Source organism: Varroa jacobsoni, unplaced genomic scaffold (assembly GCF_002532875.2).
Source record: "Varroa jacobsoni isolate VJ856 unplaced genomic scaffold, vjacob_1.0 scaffold_1398, whole genome shotgun sequence".
NCBI classification, from domain to species: domain Eukaryota; kingdom Metazoa; phylum Arthropoda; class Arachnida; order Mesostigmata; family Varroidae; genus Varroa; species Varroa jacobsoni.
The window spans coordinates 562879-586532 of record NW_019214300.1 but is presented as its reverse complement, the minus strand read 5'-3'; the positions used below and the strand labels follow the sequence as shown (position 1 = coordinate 586532).

The 23654-nt window shown below is 40.4% G+C and overlaps 1 protein-coding gene across 2 annotated transcripts in view; it reads right to left on the bottom strand.

Annotated features, from left to right (window-relative positions):
- Positions 1-41: 41 nt before the first annotated feature.
- Positions 42-23654, bottom strand: part of LOC111269595 (protein Smaug homolog 1) — a 27806-nt gene continuing 4193 nt past the window's right edge. The window contains exon 2 of one of the 2 annotated variants that reach the window (XM_022849318.2): positions 42-4400. The gene's annotated coding sequence lies outside the window, so the exon portion shown is untranslated. Of the gene's footprint in view, positions 4401-15037; positions 15205-23654 lie in introns of those variants that run through there. The other variant, XM_022849320.1, reaches the window with a different exon arrangement.

Genomic DNA, 23654 nt, shown 5'->3' with positions numbered 1-23654 from the left:
ATAAAATAAATTACCTAAAAATAACAACACATGAATACGGCTTCTTTTAAACTTTCACTTGATCGTTGTCCTTTTTTTATTGTTTGATTTTCCAATTTACTTATATATGTCTCGTGAGGGGTTTACACATGATTTTATTTTTCTCTGATAGCAAAAGAAGAATGGCGTTAGAGAAAAGGCAAATTGGTCAGTTACCATCGGGAGCGATTCAGGCTTCAGATAGCGTCGCACCTAAAGTAGTCTTCCTAGCGAACAGTACTCAGATTTTTAGGAATGTCGCTCGAATATCTACTCAGATTTATTGGTGTCGCTAACGTTATTGACGCCATCCCTATCGAAAATCGTGATGCCCGTACCAAGCAGACTGCATGAGTAAATCTACTTCAACATTTCGTTAATAATTCTATTTCCTGACCAGTTTTTAATTTGTATTTTCGGACAGATTGCAGTAGACAATTCATGTTGGATCGTGTAAGTACATTCTCTTTTAGTTTTTTTTATTAAAGGTCCGAAACAATTTAGCGGTTAAGTTAGAAAAATGCAAACGGACGCATATTACCAATACTTGACGGATTCGTCCACCGTATACGTAATAGCTGAGAGACACGGCGACAACAATAATTCGTAGTAATTTTAACCAAAGTACAGGCCCCATCGATACACTGCTTTTAGGATGCCATTGGTGTCGAAGCTGTTTTTTGTGAAGCCCAAATCTGTGCCAATATGTAAAACGACAAATATCGTACTGATTAATTTATCAACACTTTTCAAGTCTAGTTAATAAGCAACCCTTTTCAACTGCCTCTCCCTATTTGCTTATTTACAGTATCTGTTCGCTTTGCATCATCCTGCATCTTGGTGGGCCATTATTGATTACTAGATCGCTCGACCATCCATCTAAAATTCTGAAATCTGATCGAAACTGCCTTTTCCACTCTACGTTTCACTATCTACTGTATATAACCCACGTCTATCTATAATGTTTAACAACACCGTCGCCAGCGTCCGGTGATAGCATGAATGGTGCTTTTGCTTTTCCTTCATTTTGGTTTTAGTTTTGCTTTTTGTCTTCTATATTCTGGAGAGCTTGTTGCTTCATGTTAAAATGTCAGTGTTGTTTTTACACTTCGTGTGCATCTGTACCTTTTATTGTTTTCTATCGACTGTAATAATTTACCCCACCTCAAATTGTACATCGTTACGGGTATTTAGTTCGAGGTGGTGGCCACTTGTAGCCTCCTGTTGTATTATCATTTATTTAGAATTTTGAACAAAGGAACTGGCCATTTTTTGACGGAACTAATGTTTATAGATCGTTTGTTCGATCACATATTTAAACGTTAGACCAGCTCGAAACATAATTCAGTTTTTCAGGTCTTATTAGTTTGAAAACAACGGAGAATGTTTATTTAGTAGGCAATCTAATAATATAATCTAGTCAAAGAAACAAGTTTTTACGACCACCAATAGGGGCAAAGATATTTCTCTCTCGAAACTTTCTCGCCACCACGCAGCCAAATCGTAGTGTAGCTAGGATTATTTGCTATTTTTGTCACATATAATTACATATATTTACTGACAATAGCGACGTCGCTTCCAGCATATATATGTTTTCCATTTACAGACTTTTTATTGCATTTTTTTAGTTTTTCGTTTATCTCTTTTGTAAGTGTTTTTTTTTGTGTCTTCTCGCCTAGAAGTTATTTATTTCTGTTGTTTTTTTAAATCGTGCATTACTATCGTGCTCCAATAGTTTCCCAGCTTAGTGAAAAATGGCGGGGAGGAGGTATTTACATACCAGGAATATGCCGTAGAGCGAATTAGCGTAGGTAATCTGTTTTTTTATTTTGCAATGGTGAAGCGCAGCTTCACCGGCATTGACAATGATTCACTTAACAATGATTCTCTTGCCGACATTCGCAAACCCGCACCGAATGGCTTTAATAAATCAGTGAATTCCTTTCCCTTCCTTTCTTCACGATCAGTCAATCAATCAGTCAATCACTCGGTTATTATAGTCGTCTAGTAATAATAGCAAATCGTAAATCAATAATAGGTTTATTAATATATTGGTGTTCTTTAAAATACGATAGACTAAAACTGTCGAACTATATATTCAGTACCAGAAGGCTGTTTTTGCTTCTGTTCGAAATGTGCACGCTCGTGTATATAATTTGTGTGCATATGAAAGAGAGTTCACACAAGAAGAGATTGTAGTAGGATGGCTCCGTGTAAAATGTTTTTCACCCGTTGCGGTAGTGTTGCCGTAGTCTTTGTGATGATACATTTAGTATATGCTTTTGAAAAATTCATCTTCCTTTTTTCCTCTGTATTTACTTATGGCATCCCGCCGTCACCGAGTGATTCACTAGCAATAACAACGACAATAACGACCGCTGAATTAGCTCAGTCGGTTTTCCGTTGTTATTATTACTTTGTACAGAATAAACAGGATCGCCTTTATTCATTGGTGCGGCTGGTTGGCTGGTCGGCTATCGCCTTCTCCGATGGTATGTGATGCAATCTCATTTATGTGCGTACACGCAAAACTCTATTGTTATACTGCCATATTTGTGGAAAGTTTATCTGCTAGCTCAATGTTTGCTGAACGTTTTTCAGGCCTTCTCAGAAAATGAAACATCTTGCAAGCGTAATGATCATAGTGAATCGTAACGAGCATTAACACGATCTTCATCAAGTCCATGATCATCATTGTTAGTTACATTAAACGTCGTTGTTCTATTCGTTAGCAATTTTCGCAATTTCACATAATACTATGAATGCGACATCCAAGCGGGAAAAACAGGCGGGGTACATTCGTCATCGACAATATCAATGTCATGATAACAATCTAATTATCTTCTATTACGTAATTTATGCAGCGTTCGGTTTCATATAACTATGTCACGCACCGACAGTAGTACAATTTTTATCCGTTTGCAATTATTTTTTTTATTTGATTGAACCTATTTACCTAGAGAGAAGTATTTTTTTATGTCGGGTTTATCCCCACTCAATTTCCCTGATATAGTAATCCACTTGGTACAAATTTTCTGCTTCAGGCCTTCGGTTGACGATAACGAAGCCGAATTTACGCCGTATCAAACAACGACTGCTGGTCAAACATCTTTCGCCTTTCCCAAAACGTCTGGTGAGAGGTTACGTTCAAATCGAATGTTTTTGTTTTGAAGATACGGGTTGCCCGTACGCTATACGGTGCATCTACGACGTTCCACAGTCCTGCGTTGATAATCATTTTCCCTCTTCGTCCTTGTTGTGCTGGGGCAATCGCTCGAATTGCAAATGTGTCCTTAACGTTAACTGGTGCTTTTCCTATCAACGATTTGCCTCTCTTCATCGATTTGCTGCATACAATAAAATATCGAAGATAGGACCGTGTTTATTTTTTTAAACGGTGAGGTGCGAGCGGTGGCAACGTATCGCAGCAAATAACGTCTTTTATTTACCGCTATCGATGAAGAACGATTTAGCCGAAAAGCCGCCGTCCACTGATCAGTGCTGACAAAGATGTACACGAGAAACATTCATTGGCAGTTACGCTATTTAGACAAACACAACATTCATGCGTGCGGTAAATCTTTATGACGGTCGTTTTTACGTTTTAGTGACCTCCTTTTTATTAGAGTTGCTTGAAGAGAGAACAACGCCGTTATTGCATCTATGAGTAATAGAATCGACACGACGAGTTTGCGGTTTTTATCGGCTCCACAAAATTTTCAAACAAAATCTCTACTTGCTGCACGAAAAACTGTATATCATCAGGTATTTTTCAGCTAGTGGAAAGGGTTAGATGTTTTGTCTAATAAATGTTGTCAATGCATTGCATTGTTTCCGTGCTTTCCGACTGGCTCACGCATCATCCTGAAGTGGAGCGTTCTGAGGGGTGTAGGCCACACATTTGAGGTCATCTTCAACTTCACAGCAAACGCAAGTTTGCGTATCGTATGGCAAACATTGTTTTCTTTTTATCATTCAGGGAAAAAATGTTGTATAGGAAAAGGAACAAATGTCTAGCCAAATATGTATTTGAAGCAACCTTTTATAAGAAACACTGCCATCCTGTTATAACGTGTCTGACAATGCAGGGGGAACGGTGTAAAGCACTTCCTTTTTGCTTTACATTGGTCACCTTTTTTACCCTACTCGTGTCGGCTGCTTTAACGCTTTTTTTATGCTTTGGCGGGTTGATCTTGGGTATGGGCAATGTTTTTTTGCTATACTCTCCCGGTTGCTATTGCATCAGATTCGACACGTCGCAAGCACATCTTGTTTTTCTACTGTTGAATCAGCTTTCAGCGTTGGCAACGTGAGTTTGGTTCGATCCGGACAGTTCATGTTCAATCTCTTTTTTCTTGCCATTTTTTACAGAACGCGAGTATCTGAAATTGAAAAAGAAAAGGCAAACTTTGTTAGATTTCAGATGTGGCAAAGAAGCACACTTGTCCAACGGTAAGAGACGAAGCTTCTACTCTAGATCTAAAAAGTATCTGATACCTGTAATAACACCATGACAATCTGTCTAGACATAGTAGTAACGTTTAAACGAAGAGCCTAACGAGGCAATATTCCAGATAGAACATCTATTTCTCTAAGCAAAGCTTTGTTGAGCTTCTCTCCACACAACTGGAAACTGGCTAAATCCAGTGTCAATGGTAAACCTGATGTCTTTTATTTCAATGTTATTTTTATGCCCCTACATATGGCCCTGATTTTTTTTCTTCACATCGTGAATTAGAAACCTTCCACTAATATCATACCTCGCCATACAGTTGATAGGTTACATAACTTACATAACATATCGACATACTCGCGCAAAACAAACCAACAACAACAATAACGGCAGTACTATTTGTCCTACCGCTGTACGCGTTTAACCGATGCTGTCACCGAACCATGGTCACGATTTCATCACGCAGGTCTACCCTTAACGTGCTTAACGGTAGCTTAGCTGTGCTTGACGGTGCCGCCACCAGCGATAATGTTCCGTGACGGTCCACTATGGCCTCTGAAGGATTTACTACGTACATGATGAAAACACGACGACGACGGCAATATAAATCGGCACAAATAACACCGAAATGTTTGACAATGAGCTGCGGTCATAATCCAGGCAATCGAGTTATTTGAAAATGATTAAGGGTGAATACCAACAGAGACGTTGTGCAGCCAAGAGAAAAGTGTAGTGTAGAAGATAACACTATCAAGATAGCCAGCTGGCAAGGTCTTCACCCACCAGAAAGAATATAACCTGTAAGTTCCTATATGGTAGAGCACCGATATGAACGTAGAGCGATTCCGGGCATGTGAACAGAGAAATACAGGAGCAGGGCATCAGCCGCCAGCTACCCATCCCAACAGGAAATCGAGTTGAGTGAGACGGAACCCACGGTTTCCTCCTTCCAATTGCGCTGGCTACGTTTACGGAAAGACGCTGTTGTCATATTGTTATCGCTGTGTTGTTATGCAAGCGACAACATTTCAGTAGAATAGCGATATTATGTGATATAGTAAGAGGCTAAATAAAGTAAAAGCGCTCAACATTATTATACCAACTCAATATTACTATAGTGGAATAACATTTGCATCTCACTTGTGCCGACAACGACCAATTTGTTACTGATGTAGACTATATGGATGGGCTGTGGGTCAGCATTACTGGCATTTGTGCCCCGGTACATTTCAGCATGAGCAACAGGTTTGGCCGCAAGTGTAGCTAAATGGATGAAACTGGGCATATTTCGACATGCGAGAATACTACGAACAAAATAGTCTGGCGTAGATGAAGCTAAGTACGGCTGGATTTTACTAAAACGCAATACAAGGTATGAATTTTTGTAAGACAAAAGTAAATGGCCGTGCACCGTTTTTTTTCTGTTATACGGCTACGACTAAGATTGAAAAGGAGAAATGTAGTAATATTTTTCTTAGCTAAACGCTCCGTGATTGACACAACGTAAGTCATGATTCGGACGAAAATCGGGCTTCTTATTTGGTATTTTGGTGGCAAACGGTACGAGAAAACTATTTTTCATATGAATTCCAATATTTTTTTTAAGAAGTTCACTCTAACAAGTATGTGGATTAACTACGCAGAGCTTTCGGAAAAACAGCGCCCGACCCGTTTCAGATATATCATGCAGAAAGTTCAAAACGTAACGCAAACCGAACTATATATATATATATATATGTTTTTCTTCTATTGTTACAAAGATGACATTTTCACTAATGTTTTCCGGAAATCGTTCATATAAACCTCATCTGAGCAAAGATCGATGATAGGACGAAGTGTGTAGGGGTGAAGTTCACATCATTTCTGCATACCTCGCCTAGTCGTCCTCTACCAATCTTCGCCACACTTCCTAGACAGAAGAAGGCCAATGCAGGCCATTAGAAATCGTCTTCATTGTATTGAATCCTTCCTTTCTTTTGTCCTCTTTTAGAAGGCTTGATTTTATGCGTACATTTATATAGTCAATTAACATAATGACCCCAATCTCCCTATGATCACACAACGTATTCAACAATGACAGAATAGTCATTGCATCTAAATCTCCCAATACCTTGACGCGTCCATTCCAGATATGGCCGGCGTTAACAACACCGATTCATTGTGGCGCTGCCAATACGACAACAGGCACATCAGCGCCAGGCAAGTTAGCTGTCCTATGATTGTAACAACGCCGATGGTGGCCCACGCCAAACGTTTTAGTTATTCTGCTATTACAACTACTCAGTCGACTCCATTATTGCGGTGACGTGTGCTGCCGTCCTGTGTGAGCCTGTCTGTCCGCCAGTCTAGCCATTTATTGCAAATCGTGTCAAGGTTAACGGTAACATGGCGGTGACGCCGAAATAACGCTGTTCTGTAACATCGGATCGTACGGAGGGAGCCGCGTGCGTATAGCTGCTATTGGCTGCACTTTTGCTCATTTACGGTCGTGCCATAATTGGTTGGCAAGCATTGTTCGAATAGATGAAGCGAGTGCCACGCGAAGCAACACAATCCAGGGGTCGACTAGGGTAAAAGACAATGAAAAGACGAACTTTTTACTGATTCTAATAAAACGAACGTCGTCTCTCAGTAGTTGTTTCAAATAAAAGGACTATTCGAGGATATACATGTGTAAGCGACACGCAACGCGATTTTCGATGTTTTTTGCCCAGCAGACCGATGTTTTCTTTTTTGCAGAATGTGTACAGTAGTTTAGTCGCAGTTCATCTAATGGACATCTTAAAAGTAGTTTCGCGTACGGTGATTGTATAAATGTCATGGAGGCAGAATTACAAGGTTCACGGATAACCCTTCATGAAAATATCTGTTCAAAATGCCACTTCGAGCTAATTCCAGCTTTTTTAATCGTTTTGCTGCTGAACGTTGCCCTTTCCCAGACTGAAGCAGCCTATGGACCATCTTGAGCTCTGCTTTCGGGTACCACTCGGGCATAGGTAGAAGGAATATATCTGAAATAATCTATCTATAATTATACGATAGATAAAACAGATTCCTGAATACAGCGAATTGATTGGGCGGGTCAGAAATTGCCTGAGTGACAATTCTAGATTTCAAAGCTACTGGAAGCTTTTAATAGAAGCCACATACTTTACTTTTTATTCTGTTTATGCTGCGCAGTGGTTGGGAACGGCGACCAATTACGGCGACAAGGTATAAAGACCAGAGGATACTACTGGCTTTGTCGCAAGTATACAGTGGTCCCATTGTAATCGTTATTACCTTTATTTGCTTGATTAATGCTTGAATATATCGATATTACAACTAGTTGAAATACGAACAACTAATGGTGTAAGCTTGTTTTTCTCAATGGCATCGTAGCATATAAATTACATGTTTCAATTAGGAAACTCCAGTTTGCCTGCCTGAGCCATAGAATCGTCGCATGATGACAATCGAGCAAGCGTTATAGACTCATTAATCACATCTGTACAAACTAGGTTTACAAACCAAGATGTTTAAATGCTGCCTGTTGCGGATATATAAACACTCATGTAGTTTGATGTGTCTGACGGTCAATCTGTGAAAACAGCAGCCTCTTACCCTCTCGCAGAGAACACTTGCAGCGGACATAGGACAACTCAATGTGATCAGCCAAGACATACAAACATACCCCACGATGACGAAAAAATCGCTCCATCAAATCGGAGTGGCTGTCCAAAAAAACCGTTTTAATATGTAGAAAGCCTTTGCTAAGTTATTGACAACGGAAGCGCAATCCGTCGATAAAATCTATCGACTTTCATAGATAATATAAGTGGTAATCATCATCGATACCAGTTAATATATGAATAGAGAGAGAGAGAGAGGGCGAAAGCCCTGTGGCAAATTTTCGTTCTTCCGTGTTCTCAGGAGGAATTGACACTCGATAGGCACTTATGAGTGCATATATCCATGAAACCGGATGTTTAGCATGACGTTAATCACCGCCGAACCTACGGCTCTCTCCAGGAATTCTATGGGACTCTAGGTATTTAGTTGATGTGCTTGTAAGTTCTATGCAACTACGTTTGAAACTTACGCATAGTGTAACCAGACGTCATAGCATTCTACTTAAGCTCTAGAAGTCCAGTTTATCACAATTCTAATGCATACATATCTTTGGCTCTTAGGTAGAACTTAGCCCGCCCTAGGTATTCTTATAATTTATATTTTTTGACCTGTAGATTGCGGACGCACGTTTTTCTAGCCAGATAATTGTTATATTACTCTTAGATTGTATAGCTACCTCTTTAGGCGTTTTTTAGCAAGCTACATTGGAAGGCTCGCTATAATTGTCGACAACGGAAAATACAACGTAGGATCACCAACGTCTAAGCTGATTTCCTTATGGATAAATAGCACTTTTGAGACCAAAAATTTAAATATATAGAAGAAAACGGGACTTCACACAAACCCGCCACCTAGACGTACTTGAAAGCTTTATTCTCAAGTTACAAACGCTCTGCTCTTATCAGTTTAGCACGATAATTACTATCAGTAATAACCGTTTAGATCAGTCGTCCGGTGCTAACCACCTACCACATCATTATACCGTGACAGTTCTTTCGTGGCTAACCCTCAGCTGACATTTTGACGACAAGCCCTGGCGCCGCTTTTTTACCAACATTACCTTAAGAATACACTTCTCTACGGTTAATTAATGAGCCCGCTTGTAGAGTATTAGCTAACAATAATGATCAGGATAATGAATGTGAGAACTAGCCGTAATCAACATAGGAAGAGCAACACCAGAATTGAAGGCACGTGAGCCACCGAGTCGTCACTGCAGCCGGCGAGACACGACTCGGTTTTTGCTACCTGACGCCGGTCCACGCGTAATGCTCGGTAGGAAGCGTTGGACTGCTCAGAAATACGCAAAATCATTACAGCATCGTACCCAACAAACCACAACAACTGCACTAACGAATCGAGCAAGCAAAACGTAACAAAGAGACGATAGATACAAACTATAGTCGGCATTTTTACCGTCCATCGATAGATATTAGCAGATTGTTCACGAACGAGGGCATACCCCTGGAAACGATACTCGAGCCCACAAGATTAATAGACTGAGCTAGCTAAGTAAAAATTTATTATTTTTTATATGGATAAAATGCTGTTGAGGGTTTTAGTTGGCTGTTTTTGCTCACTGTGAATATTGTATGTTGTCAAGTGAAAACAAACTTGTCAAAGGATAAATAAGGAAATCAAAAGAGGAGCTTCTGTACAGCCACTGCTGATCGACAAACGCAATGATATTGGACATGGTCCGTCTGTCAGATGCTGAAATAAAGTTTGTTCCATTTACTACTGCTACTACTTTGCCTTGTCTACTGTGTAATGCGATAAATTACTGTCACACTAATAGAAATCGTCCCGAACTTTCGATTAAATTAGTCAACTTTACGCCCAATTAATTGTGCTGCTGCATTGATGTTATAACGCGTATTAAACGCTAATAATATGGATAGCAATACAGCATATGGGTCTTGCCGTTTTGTACGTCTTAAGCCTTTTACTGGCACAAACGGCACGGGAAATGGACGCGAAAAAAAATGAGTGAAAAAACGAAGCGTAAAACAAAACGAAAAATTTCAAAAAAAAACAATACAAATCATTGCGAAACATGACGTGTCCATCACCGAGAAACAGCGCCCACCTATTACTGGCAAACGGTATAGAAAACTACTGAGGGGGCGGGGAAAAGATTGATCCGACAGCGTCAGAAGACAAACCTCGATAGCGCAAGACTTGATTAATCCACGCTGTAAAGAGCAGTTGCCATCCTGAACGACTCAAGAGCTGCGGTAGTAGCGTTAGCAACAAAGACAGTAACACGAAAAACAATCCACACGATTTATTTGGATGCACAAACAGCCAATCGAAAAATCAGTAGATGTTTTTAGGAATCGATCGTCTTCATCATGCGTTGTCGCTCAAATAATCCTATTTGACAATCCTCATGTGACTGTCACGTAATACGCGCTGAATAAGCTATGTTATATGGCATTGCAGTCGCAATAAACATTTTGTAAATATGCGTGTTTAAGCTACTGGGGTGGCAAGACGGTACGGGGCAAGGATAAACAATTCGTTCGGCGCAATTTCCAAAGTGTAAATTACATACATGTAAGCGTTATCTAATCAAGCACAGAGGATAGTAGAAGTTAGGGAATTGCCTCATTAAAGCATGGCTAGTATGAAGTCCTCCTTAGCACGAAATGTATAAGCAGGTGAAGAAATGACAAACTTGTCATTCTATGTGACGCTTGCCATTAAATAGCAGAGGATAAGGAAGACCCTTATTTCAATTTGCGTTCTGCGCGTATACAAGGATCCGTCCTTCAAGAGCGTTGTTTCCTGTATTTTTTGCGCTTAAAACTAATTTTCCACAAAAGTCATTAAGAAAACCCGTAAGTGCGATTGCGCTATTATGTGAAACGACGGTTGATTTTGTGAACATAACCATGCTCAGATAACCAGGGGGGCCACCCCTGAAGTCCCACGCTGATATCACGTATCCGGCATGTTGCACGCTTACTCCCACGTAGTCTTGTATATCAAAATTGTAATTTATTCTAACTTCCAGCCACGACCAAATCATTATCTTTACAATGCCGGCCGACCTGACGGGTGAACTTCACACGGTCGCCAACCAAGTTCACGCGGTACAATAAGCAGAAAAGTTTCAGCATGCAAATACAAATCACACGAAATAACCTATGTAATATAAATAGCATCTACATATGTTCAATTGAAGTCTGTATCACGGTACTCAATGTGAAACTCCGTAGCTAACAGCGTCTTACCTTCTCAGTTATTTAGAACAGCGGTCGTATTTCGTAACATTCTTTCTCTACTTTTTTTTTTCTAGTTTCAACTACAGTCCGCAATAACTATTAATCAGTATAATATAATACAATACATTGTATGTAAAATGATACGATAACAAAATGCCTGGAATAAAATAACAAAAAAACACCCTTCCATATCGTCTAATAATATTATAACCTTTATCTTTTTAATTTGTTTGTTTTTTATTAAAAAAAAAAACAAACTATGTTTACCGTACCAGGCGGCTAACTACAACAATATTGATGCCGTTAACCAGCCGTTACAACAGCAACAGCGGCACTTCTCGCAGCATTTTTGCCTGATGGTAGTAGGTTTATTGATAGCTGAATCAGCCCCCTGCACTGAACTACCCCCTTATCGCGTTGCTATAAGTCCCTTTAGTTGTTTGTCTGTCTGTATCTGGCTCATGTCGGAACACACAATTTAATCGGGCAAAGGTCGACTGACAAACGACAAACAGCCGCCACGTTTGTAGTTGCTGCTCGCAGAACTGTCTCTACAAAGGCACCGCCCCGCCCCTTAAATACGGCCAGTCTGTGAGCGAGCCAAAAACAAGCTGATCCCATAATGTCTGCTTTGTGTGTTCACTATATTCGATGTTCATCGTCAGTATAGCTGATTCAAATGGAACACCTCTGAACTATACGGAAATAATACAGTAGCCATCGGGTACCATCCTCAGTCCATGAATCCGAAAGAATACCTTCGTTATTTTTGATATCATGCATCAGTCTTCTCAAACCGCTTCCATGGACATTTCAGGCCAGTCAACAGGAGTCAATAACGGATTTTGTTTGACAAAAATTAAGACTGTCGATTGACTGTAGACACTTTCGTTGAAAGCTAACGGGAGGGTGAATTTCATTTCGACGGTGTTTCAAGCGACAAAAGGAAAAACCCCACCCAAAGGTTGTTGAGAGGAATCTTTGCATGCAGTTACACCGGATCGCACACGAGGGGCAGTTAATTACATCAACTAATAACGTCTTATACATATCGAAGTTCCAAGCGAATGAAAATGTATACACTAAGGTAAATATACACCTGTAAATTGTGCGAAAGGTAGAAAGCCTTTACCGTTAGGATTAGGTATCGATAGATAGTTAAACGTAAAAACCGTTCCATAGTGACGGCTGCTGCTAGTTTTTGCGAATTATCAATAGCCCGATTAGCAATAAATGTAAAGCTTTCGCATAAGTGAAAGTTGTCCACTAAAGGCACGTTCAACCCAAACTTACTTAGTTATATTAATTACCGTATACAGAATTAGTTGTAGCTGATATTATTTGGGAGCTGTGAAACCTAGTGGTGAAATGTTTCTACCATCAGCGCGTGCCACCGTAATGGCGCAGTAATGCGTTTGTTTATTAAATACTTAGGGACATGTAAGGTGCTCTCGGTTCAGTCCAGTCGTAGACATATTTCGCTACGTATTGGCAGGAGCCAACTGCCTAAAGGACCGATTTACTGAAGTAACACCAGCCGTAAATCATGAAAAACGTTTAATCATCAGCGTTTACGTATGCTATACGTACCACAGTAGACTTCACACACTTTCTGTATTCTACGACTTTGACCCAACTCAATCTGAGAACACTTTTCTTAAGCCAAATGGTTGGCCGTTAAACGATGATATTCTCAGCGTGCAGCACAACATACCGAAAACGGAAGTAATATTTATCCTTTCCGTTTCCTCTATGGAGATGTAATATATGTGGACTTCCATATGTTTGGCTGATTGTAATTAACACACATGCAAGGCAAGCACACGACGATAGGTTAGATCGGATCCTCGCGAGATCTGTCCGATTAAGTGAACCCTTTTACTGTACCATGAAATACGCATCGCTATGACCGAACGACCGCTAAATGCTTGAATCATATGTGGAATGAATCGTCAAAAAGAGAACGAGTTATATTTTGATGATTGATGTTTATGAAGCGCGTAAGCGTTTTAGCCAAACTGGTTCCTGAGTGGAATATTTTAAAAAACAAAGATGTATATATACGTATATTGTTATATATGACAAGATGAGTAAGCGACTGATGAGCTATTGTAACTCCAAGCTGTTTTTAACTGGGTTACTTTATACCATTTAATAATGATATTTGAATTATTTTTCGTTGGGGCTACCAATATCTGGCTATCATAGCGCGCTAGACGTATTCCATTATACTCAGCTAGTTCTTGAAATTCGCAGAAACAATTGTATGATTTACCTAGATGTATAGAGAGCAATTAAGAGGATGGGTTTGTTATATATATATATATATATTGACTACTGACTATTGTATCTTGAGATGCAATGGCCCAACAATGGTGTTACGCGTGAGTATTCACACGTTTACCGTCTATGAATCGAAGCTATGATCACAATCGGTGTTTCTCGTTGTTAAATACTCAGTATTGTGTTATACATACGGTCGATTACTAATGCGGTCAGGGGAAGCAGCAAGTGGATCGTTGCCATTTGCAGCCAGCATTTCAGTCTGTAGTGGTCTGTCAATGTCAACTGAGGCTGTTCTGCAGGGCCGCTGATACTCTGTATTCGCGTTTTGAACACATAAGTGGTAATGCTCTTGTATCGATCCTCGGCGGCAAAAATGTCTGCTCAAAATAATTTCCTATCCTGTAAAGCTACCCATTTTACAAAGCAAACAATAGAAAGTCTACAGAAGCGCACCTAAAGGTGTCTTTATATATATATATATATATATATATATATATATATATACTAACTCCCGGTAATTTTATAATATTTTTCAATGTTTCACATTGACAAATGCTGTATGTGTTGATCTTCCTGTAAGCCGCATAGTGAGAAATATATATATTTCTCACTATGCGGTTTTTTAATAGAAGAATTTGTTTTCTTATGCTCAGAGGAGACTGCAGACAGGTTGCATATCTGGTGTTTCACATCTAGCCTATATGTGCTTTCGTTTCCTCGTGCGTATTTAACAGCCTCACAGTAGCCACGGAACTCACTCAAATGACTGGGAGTGTTTATCTAACAAATGTAACGTGTTATATCGTTTGTTCGCATGCACACTTATTTAAAAATTTTCCGTTTTTTATTACCATTAGATATACAACCATTATTACCATCCGGTTGTTTTAGCTATGTAGCGTCACTCAGTTCTGTCGTCGTCTGCAGTATTTAGCCGAAGAACCTGTTCTTTCCCAAAAATAAGAAGGAAAAACATTTTTCTAAAAATCATCTTAGTATTATTATCGTAGTATTATTATTAATCATCGTAGTATTATTATCGCTTACATTAAAACTTCGTAATAGGTGACTAAAGACCACTTTCCCGGTGTCTCTGCCCATTGCCGCTTGAACGTTGAATGAACCGCTTGAGCGTTTCATCTTTCCTTTTAGCTATTTTTGCATTTAGTTTAGAGCTCGGATCAGGCAAAAGAGATTGACACTCGGGGTACCGATGTCATTATCTTTGAATCGCGACTCCGTCGCCGAATTAAACAGACGTCTCGCATCTATATCCCGGGATCGTTCCCATTATAGCCATTGCTATTGCTGTTTTCCCGCTCAGCGCTTACACAGGCAAGCGTCATCGCCCGCTTCCATACATGACATTAGAAGCAGACGCGCCAGTAGTAATAATAACCTACGTAGTAGCTTAGCTGAGAAAGAACACAAGGCATACTCGTGATAAAAATAGCGTCAAGGTTACGACCAATTACGTCTGTTTATTTTTGAATGGTATGTGTACGGTGAAAGTTGGGGCTGCGTGCGAGGGCGAGCCGTAAGGAACGCCAACAACGAAAGTATAATCCGACGTTTGTCGCATATTCGCGTTTACTGTAATGCAAACTGTTTATATCATTATGTTGTAGATAATGCAAAACCTCGACTGGCCGCATGGAGGTTACTTTGATACGCATTTTGTGCAGTTAGAGAAAAACGTAACAGCAGGACAATTATAGTAGTTAAAAGAAAGTACAGTAGCTCGAGGAAGCTCTTCCAACGATTTCGTTTGATAAATAAGGCTCGCGTAAATTGCTACCAAAAACAAGTGGTCTTTTTATACAAGTCATTATCTCGGGAAATTACAAGGGCAGGGTTACCTGCAAAGCTCGTATAACCAGTTTTCAATTGGTGCAAACAAAAAATACGACCGACAAACGTAGATTGGTCGGTAAATATCTTTCGACGACGATGGGGGGATTTTCTGGATTTTCTATGTAGCTACTTGGATAAAACAGCTGAAACTCACATACTAACTCCGGCGCGAAAACGAGCAAAATTTATTTGCACAATTCAGTTTACAAAAATGAGATTTATAGCCAATATTCTTGCATCTATTAGAGAATTTCGGGGGATTTTATAACACAAATTATTAGCTAGAGCAAAACGTCTATCGCTGCCCAGGCCCTTGAACCCATAGCGCTTAATTCTAGACCTTTATCAGATGTTATTATTACATATGTATTATAACTAAAACAAAATAATAAAATAAGGAAATGTTCCATAACTCCCGTTCGATTAGTGTCAAGTGTTAATACAAAGGCGCTCTCTATTCTAAATGCAAACAAAAAAAATTTATCTACAGTTAACAAAGTCCAACTTTTTATGTAGAATATAAAATGACAAGATCCAAGCAAAATGGTTGTTTGTCGGTATGTATAGCTTCTACTCGTCTCGTTGTTCCTTTGTTTGTTTTTATTATTATTATTGTTATTATTATTTGTATTATATAATCTAAATCTATATCACCTAATAGATTACTTTCGATTACAGTAGAAAATTTCCAGGCATCATTGCCATCATGTCGGTTCCAAGTGCTGCTTAAGGACGTTCGTGGCTTGTTTACCATCCACCGTTACCGGCGTATATAGAACCGATGAAGAGATATTGAACGGCCTTCCCATCCGAACCTAATTATCAATAACTGGTTGAAGGACATTTGCTAGAAAAAAAAAGCTCCGATGTTCGTGTGTTATACGAACTGACGCAAGATAATGTATCCGATCGTAAATCCATATGCGAAATTCTCTACAAAAACACAACGAAACCAAATAATTTTTATAGCGGTTGATTACAGGTAATGAATGTGTAAATCAATTAAATGTGTTCCACGATTTATGAAAAAGTCGAGCAAAAAAAAAAAACGGCTCCTTTGGACATCGACAAGATTACAACGATCCACGGAAAAAATCGGGACCGATTTGGTTTCAATCAAGGGATCAAAAAAAAACCACTGGTCGCAATTTTTTGCCCAGTTACCAAAAGAAGTTTTTCAGTCATGAGATTATGATGTTGTTTTTTGGTAACGCATATTTAGGGTAATATTATTTCAAAATATAAAAAATATTTGCTTCGATTTTGACTCGAAGGTAGTCAATATTTTTTCGACTACTCAATATTTTGCGATGAACCCGTCACATTTCATTCTGTTGAATATATATTTTTGGACAATATTTTTTCCTCCATCTATACTATATAATACTATAATAGGATGACCGTCGGCAACCTGGCACAGTAATGGGTCGTACTAATAATAGTATCCGAAGTGTTGTAGCTATCCGAAAACGAAAATTATTATTTCTACCAGCAGCGGTTACTTGTGTTGTCTGCTTGTTTAGTCAGCCGAATTGCCAACAATCCAGGAGGACGAGGTTGGTAGAATACCGAGACGTTAAAAAGTTTTGGCGCGGCCAAAAACCCCTGACGGCTCCAATCCAAATCTATTAGCAGGGGTTTGCCTGCATGACGCACGTCAAGAGCACGTGCTCATTCGACTTGCCAGCTGCTAATTTTCACGCAAGCGGAATGGCCATGCTTTGTGCAGTGTCGTCATATCGCGAAACGAGCCGGCGCTAACGTAATACTCACAACTAAGCTTGAGCCAAGGCAAACGATTCCATTGCAAAAGTCGACAAAGTCGAAAATACTATGCCATTTTTATCACTGACCATTACGATGGTTGCGACTGTAACCTCACGAACAACAACAACAGTCAGGTAAAGCAATTGGAAAGCTACTGTAACATCTACGAGTGACCCAACTAAGAAAAAGTGCCCGCCTACATCATGAGCGTAATAATGACCCGACATAGCTCATCGGCAGCGTTATGCTAGTCCCCACTGGCAGACGAATCCATGAGAACCGTGGAAGTACGAAGCCACTAATTGATGGACCGATGGGGTAGTGACAATGGAACGGAAAAGAAAAAAGCGAAGTAATTACACTTAGCTGCTAACTTACTACGCCGATAGTTATAAGAGCCAATAACAATCCGAAGTGTGCGATGGAAGGGGTGCGTAACTTAGTAAAAGTAAATCCGTTTGGCATAGCTAGGGGATTGCGGGAAGCTAACGTTGTTTGATAACAGTTTTTGTATATACATACGGACCAATAGGGAAGCTGATAGATTATTGTTTGCGTAAGAGCATTCTGACGTGTAAAATGTCGAAAAAGCTCGAAAGGTCGCTTGTTTGTAAACACACTTTAATGAAATCGAATCATCTCTGCAATAAGAATTCAGTAACGTTTCTCTCCTTACGTAACAAAATTTGCGGACACAGTTACTCGGGCACTGCATTGATCAGATTGAAATATTCCCACTTACGCTTTTCTGTCCAAGGTTCGATAAACCGCCCCGACGCACGCTGACATCACATCGCCTATCAAGGACAAAAGATGACCCCACTGTATGCCCATGCGGCACGAACTGGCTATTGAACCAGTCAACGCGCAATATCGCCGTTTGATTGCGCATCTTTCACGGTCACCGCCAAAGGGGAAACCGTTCAGCTTAGAATCGTACGCCATTGTTTGGCTACATAAGCCGAGTTGTCGTGAAGATTGGGCATAAGGTAAGCTGGTTCGCAGTAACCTGCTTAGTTACCTTGGGCTACAATTGCTATCGGCGGCTAACAACGGCCTGCTAGCTTGGCGACTCCCAATAAAGCAGTGGCTGGATTGCCAAAACGGGTCCTCGTATAGATACCTAAATTGATTCACAGCAGCATAATCATCCATATCACCCGTCACCATCGTATATTATTGCTTCAGAGATGGCGAACATAATCAGCCAGTGCATCACAGACAGGAAGAATTAACTGTCGTCGATTTACAGTCAAAATATGGCCAGACAATCAACCGTCTGACTAAACTCCGAAACGACGAAAGATTTCATAGCTATTTTTACCAATACTGCGTACTGCCGTGTACTCAACGCGGAATTTGCAAAAGGAAAAAACAAAAAAGAACGACAACCTTTACAGTTACCATTACAGATGCGAGGAATGAGTTGTACGTTCCACGTGCGTATAATTATAAATTAGATACGAAACATTAATTAACTTGACAGATCAAAAATGGTGAATGGAACTGTCAGATGAGGCGCGCCAAACAGGAGAGCAGCTATAAGAAAAACGTAAAAAACAGTTCACTTGTGATCTCATAATCCATATGAGTTTAGCCGAAACACGAAGCCGAAATTTCTTTGTCCCAAATCACAACTGTTACGTAACTAACAAAAAGAACATTGCGCGTCCACTTACGTATTATCAATCGCATACATTCAGTCCTCGTGCTCGACGTATCCGCCAACCATAAAATCAACGTCTATGAATCATCATCTGAATTAGTAAATTTCGACGGCAAGCTAGGCATCATTTCGTCGCTACGGAAACGACGCAACGTTCAATGCAACCCTTACTGCTTGATTATTGTTAATGGTATAAAACAACAAGCCTAAAGCTTGCAGATCCTACTGTTGGTCACCCTATATATGTATATGTACATAATTTATGTAATATAATTTATAACTCTTACGTGGCCACGTCCGCCGGCGCCGAGAGCTAACGCTACTTGCTGCTTGGCCCATGTTGCCACGGAATAAGAGCGACCCCAGTGGTCACGGCGTTGTCAGGCCCGGTAGTCAGAACGCAAAAAAGTATGCTTTAACGTAGTAACAGCGCTAGTCGTGTTACGTTATGACGCATTGAGGCGTCGTAGGCGATCGAAATTGGGCTTCGGTAGCGACGAGGCCGCGTCATGGCATAAGTGGGAGACGCGCTGGACGCTCACAGCCGTTCTTGCTTCTGCTGCGGTTGCAGCTTAACCGAACTATCCTTATTAGTTCGTTTGGAAGTTGTGATTATAGCTGGCATTGCATTTTGCCGAATGTCGGACAGAGCGAAAGGCAACCGGTGCCGTTGAAGTTGTCGGCACTACCGACAGACACTGTTGCAGTTGGTGGCGCCACTCCTTTGTCGGGCCGACGTGCGCTGTCTGGGGCATTTGCGTATTGTAGAAGCGACAGGGACAGTGTCACCAGCAAGACGACTCTGGTAACGTGAATGTGGCGCTGCGAGCTGTGTATTAGGTGTTACATAACGCTAACATACGCCCACACGCGCATCTGCATGCATTTCTAGGCATAGAACATCATGGCTAACTATCTATGTAATATGTGGGTACATGGCAGTGAGATTTGTGTAGTCCGACTGTCGTGCGCATGTAAACACAAACGATGAAAGACTTGATGAACGCAAACACTGTCAAATGCAGCGATGGTCAATAAAGCTACGTATCGCATAGAAGCAGCTGTCAGTCACAATGTTGATAAAATCCATCTTAATCGTGCATTGTAAAGTTCATCATTGTAGCCGCAATAGCTAGGCAGAGAGGTAATACAGATCCGACGGGAACAAACCAACTGAATACATTGAAAAAGCTCTCTGCTTAGAAAGCTTTGGTGAGAAGCGCGCAACTTCAAGTGATGAGGGAGTGATCAGGGCATAATACCTTGAACGGCAAAGTTTTCTGTTAAGAAAACTATAGTTTTCTTAGTGATATTTCATAGAGTGAGTAACTTGCTTGCTTGACAGTGGCAAAACGTACGGTTCAATCCGAGCCTCTTTTTTTTTTGACAAAAAACTGCCCGCAACAGCCAATAGATAGCTGAGCTATGTTCAGGCGAAAGGTCGCTTGTGCCCTCAAACAAATGTTGCTCTTTAAGACAGGAATTAGAAAAACAATAATCAATTCCTTATGTCATGGGGCATCGTTGTTCGTCTAGCATAGTCTATAACAAGCCATTACTCTAAGAAATGTGATAATTCGTTAGCAGACGTTGCACCATAGCAAGGATATTTGTCGTTTAGATGACACTACCAAGCTCCCGTCATGGTTTAGTGGACAATGTATTTGCTTGCTAATCTTGGAGACACTTGATGGTCTAGGTTCAAACTAGAGCATAGACCCACTTTGTTTCGTTCTGGAGCCACCCGTCAGGTGGAATGCCTAACATGGATAGCGGACGTAAAGCTCGAAACATAAAGACGCGAAATTAGCTGAATATGTTCTTCAATTTGTAGACGATAAAGTTCACTACAGTGAACGCAAACTGCATAAGCAATGAATATTGTGTGCCTTCGAAATTTGCTCGCTGATTCGTATGTATGTCATAATGTTGCGAAGTCGGTGGAAATGATCGGATATTGAGGTTTCCTAATGACGGAAGGCCTAGTATTGATCCACCTAGGATCTAGGACAGATAACCATTGGAAAGAGTACGTAGAGAGGGTGGAATATATTGCATCGTAGGATTTAGATCAATTTTTCTTCTTATGAAGGGCTCAATGTATGAATGCCGTTTCCCTTCTAGGTACCTACACCGATAGTATAAGGGCTATAGTCTGCGTTCTATAACTGCAATAGCATCCCCGGAATGTGTCACCTTTTTCCTTGTCTCCGGTGCTGAGTCGACCTAATTAGCAGCCCCCTCTCGTTATTTAGCTTAAAAACACATGACGTGTACTTCACCACTGGAACAGTGCACTGATCCAAGACTTAAAAAGCAACATACCTCATGTTAATTTGATTTGCTTATAGTTACGAATATATACAAAAATATCATAAGAAAGAAAACGTGCTCGGCGTTAAAGCATTTACAAGAGTCGCAAATTCATCGCCATAGGATCGTCGTAGAAATAAACAAGAACAGTTTAACTAAGGAGACAGATGCATTGGTAATCCATCTTGATGCCTACAGTGCAACTGTAGCCAATGGTGAGATGGTTATTTTCGAACAGTTTTTGCCTCAGCAGCAGCAATCGATGCTCTGATAACTGTGCATTTGCAGTAACGACAGATCTAGCGACTAATCGATCGCACACTCACGTTATCACACGGAGTCAAACATAATGCCATTACACAGGAATAACCTAGCCTTGAACGAGGCTGGGCTGCGTCTGGATAACACAAGCAACTGGAGCCGGCAGTAATAGAAAAAACGGCAACTGAGTCCTCAAGTTGATGGAATGGACAAATGGAAAAGTTGCTAACGGCTAATAAGAGCGAGAATTTTAAGAAAAAATTAACCGCCCCAACAATCAATGGTAGTCAATTAAATTGGCCCTTCCCCACAGTATCGACTTAACTGGACCCGCCTATCCGACTGGTATGAAGTAAGCCGATCGTCAGCTGACGTCGAACGGACGTGCGCCAGCACATGATACAAATGTATTTGCACGCACAAATGACAAAAAGAGACATGGCGCACAAATGTCGGCAGTGGAACAATTCTGTTCTATGTTTTTATACTTTTAGCAAAACCTAACAAATCGATTGTCCCAGATGTAGCGACCGCATATTGTCAAGAATGTCACCGTAACGAAGCCGTGACGAACGTGCCTTAATCGCGGTTCAAAGTGTCCACGTGTGGCACTACTGCCTAGGTAAAAATCCAGAAGGATGACCTACAGGTTCATCATTCAAGTCTTAAATAACACGATGATCCAAAACGTTTGCCCTTAGTTGTGGACTGCTGCTTGATTGCCTGTAAGCACTTTAGTTGTGACAATATGCTTCACTATGCCTATATCTATTTTGTAATCGCATCAGGCCAAGCTGTGCCTAATCCAGTATTCACCAATGAGAGTACGCAAACGTGCACAAACAGAGATCCGATCAACCCACAGTATAACCTATTCACAAGCTGCTATCGATTACTTTAGCCCAGTAGTTGTTCTTAACTGTTATATTGATGGCAGGCCGTTTCTGCTGCGGCCAGCATCAGCTGCCCCTTGTCATAGATTCTATACAGCTGCACTAAGTGAGAACACTTTCGATCCGGTGACGGCGACATGCGATGCACAATGCCTGGTAGCGTCGGGGTCTGATGTGTATGGCCCTATATCGCAGACGGGTTTCGCAAGCCTGATCGAATCGGACCAGGTCGAGTTGAAGAGCGTTGCGCTAGCATCTGTCCATATTTTCAGTGGAACTTCGGTGGTGGCTAAGAAAAAGTATTCTTGTGGCGGCTTAGTGCATCGTAAGCTGTTACTCTCATCGTGGCACAGAGCGTCCCGTAACAAATTGCTGAAAGAGACATTACCCGAAGGAGTTTGGCGACATCAGCAACTATGGCAGTATTCGTGCCAAGGGGGGCGCGACTGCCATGGAAATAACATTCGCATTCAAGCTAACAGTAGTCTAGCGATAACACCATCCCGACACTTACAAAACAACAACAGCAGTCGATCTGTCACCTTAATGGGAACCAGCGAAGGCCGACAAGCACTGATGGCTGGTAACAGCGGCATCCTGTTCGAATCGCCCGATAACTGTAACTCTCTAAACTGAGAGTCCCTCATATAGTTTGCTTAGGCAATCTAGTAAAGCAAGATTGTATAAGACTGTTTGTTATACGATTATTGCTGTTACAACAAATAAGTTCTGTCGTCCTTATCATGTCAGAGATTAAACGGGGGGAAAACTGGTGTTTCGCATGTTCTTTTTAAATATCCTAGTAATCACTATGATGATGATGATGATCGGAGGATTCAGGTGAAACGGCATCCGGGCAACACAATGACGTCAAGACTAATTGACTCTTTCTAACGAGGCAAACTGTATAAACATGTAGTCTGTTATGATGATGGATATTCCTTTTTAATCATTTAAGCCGCACTGATGTGCTGAATTCGCGTTAGCACGAAGAGGAGAACTGAATAGATTTATGAAACTGGTTATATTAAGTTTGTTATTTGTCTGTTATTTTTGTTGAGTCTGTTTGGGATATCAATAAACTGTTTTTGTCAAGGCAACATTTTACATTGCTAAAAATACGAATTTAGTTTAATTTGCTGTAGATAGTTTTCAGTGTATAATAATAATAATAATAATAATAATAATAATAATAATAATTACTATTATGCTGAACGATTGCGAAATGCTTTGTCAAACCAAGATTAATTTTTTTTTTATTTCTTTACTTCTTTTTTCTAAAAACCTACTTAAAATGTATA